The sequence below is a fragment of the Rhagoletis pomonella genome, unplaced genomic scaffold (genome assembly GCF_013731165.1).
Source record: "Rhagoletis pomonella isolate Grant_MI unplaced genomic scaffold, Rhpom_1.0 Rhpom_scaffold_00024, whole genome shotgun sequence".
In the NCBI taxonomy this organism is placed as follows: domain Eukaryota; kingdom Metazoa; phylum Arthropoda; class Insecta; order Diptera; family Tephritidae; genus Rhagoletis; species Rhagoletis pomonella.
The window spans coordinates 790,514-792,686 of NW_023458578.1; positions in this window are offsets into that span (position 1 = coordinate 790,514).

A 2,173-nucleotide genomic window follows, 5' to 3' on the forward strand; every position below is an offset into this window, starting at 1 on the left:
GGTGAATGCAAAACTCCGGAGGACGTGACGTGAAGTCTCGGAGAAGCCTTCGGTTGCTGACCAAGAGGACCGATCCGAACCAGCGCACTCATCCCGCCGCAACGCAGCAAGGGGCAGCAATCACATGCCCCCCTGGGACTTGCGGGATGGTGAAGCCTCATGTGCCAGTCAGGACCAGTCAACCTGACCAGACCTCAGGCTACCCCGTTGGGCGCCATCTGTTATGGTACGCATACATTGGGAGCAGTAGTGAGTGCAGGCGGCATGACACAATGGGGTGCACTGTGGCTAGTCATGTCGGCTGGGCGGGATTCTTGCCTCACTACTGTTGCCTGCGCCATAGCAGAGAAAAATCATGCCTTGTCAAACGTCTTAACGGACGGACACACAGCAAAAAATTCAAAAATTCAAAAAAAATCCGTTAACACGACCAAAAAAACACTGAAAAAAGAAACGTTAAATTTAAATATTTAAAATAAACTGAAAAGCAAAAGAAACCAAACTAAAACTATGAAATAAAAGGAAATGAACAAAATAAACACCTAAGGCCGAATATGATGTTGGTGTGACGCCCGGTGCTGGCCCACCCTCATCCATGGCTACCGTTGCACCCTAATATCGGTAGCCCCATAATAGATTCCTAACGTGCCTTCTTAAGTAATGGAAAGAGTCAGCATTCCCATTTTATTACAAATTAATTGATAATTCATTTTCTTAAAAACTAATTCTTAAAACTAATCATCCTAACATCTAAAGGGGAAAAAAATTTAAGTATGCTTAATAGCTAAGTAGGTGTTACCTCTTAAGTCTAAGGGGAGCACAATTTATTGTAAGTATGTCCCCAATATTGAGAATTGAGGTAAGTGCTTACCCTAAGGTTAAATTAAAGTAAGTAAACTAGGTTAAGTCTAGCTAAGTATATCTGGTATTGTCACAAAAAAATATATCAGGTAGTAACAGGTAAGTAAATTCAGGTATGTATGTAAGTAAGGTAAGTCCGCAGGTATATCTAAGGTAAGTCAGGTAGGTATATAAACAAAAGGTTAAACCAAGTAAGTCAGGTAAGTATTCTCATCAGGGTAAGTATGCGTATAATCATTTTCGTTTGAGGTATTCAAAATATTTTCCTTTAATTTTATTTTTCTCTCTTTTTGGTTTTATAGCATTAGGTTTCCGTTTTATATTATCGCGATTCTTATATAATTAATTATAATTTTATTATATTATTACTGTGGCCATCCCATTATGATAATTTAGTATTTTATTTAAAATTATTTCCCCTAAATTTTCCCTAAATTTGTATTTTACTTTAAGTTATATTATGTTATTTCATTTGTATATAGTGTTATGGTGAATGCAGGCGGCATGACACGATAGGGTGCACTATGGCTAGTCATGTCGGCTGGGCTGGGTTCTTGCATTCACTCCTGTTCCCTGCGCCATAGCAGAGAAAAGTCATGCCTGTCAAACATCTTCGCTTCCGGCATGGCCGGAAGTATCGGACGGATGCAAATTTAAATATTCAAAAAAGGAAAGGGAAAGAAATGTTAAAATCAAATATTTAAAAAAGCTGAAAATCTACAAAAGGAAAATCTAAACTAAAAATCGAAATAAAAAGAAATTACCAAAACGAGAAATCCTATGGCCGAATATGAGGCACCACCGCTGGTATCGTGGTGCCTGGTGCTGGCCCACCCTCGCCATGGCTACCGGCGCACCCAAATATCAGTAGCCCCATTATAAAAGCCCAATGTGCCTCCCTAACCCAGGAAAAAGGTCAACATTCCCATTTAATTACAAAAATTTATTTATAATTCATTTTCTTAAAACCTAATTCTTAAAGCTACTCATCCTAACGCTAAACTGGTAAGTATCTTAAATAGCTAGGCAAGTGATAACTCTTCTTAAAACTAGGGTAAGTATCTCAATAGTAAAACTATAATTAAGGTAAGTATAAGGGTATGTGATTGTGTACAGGTAGCCAAATCAATTTAAATTTAGGCTAAGTTAAGGTATATATAGGGGTATATCCGGTAGGTACATCCGGTAGGTACGTCAGCTAAGTATATCAGGTAAGTGAAGAGTTAGTATAGTAAAGTGTAGTTAGAGTAAGTCTGGCAGGTATGTTTAAGGTAAGTCAGGTAAGTATTTAAGTTAGGTTACTAGAAGGTAA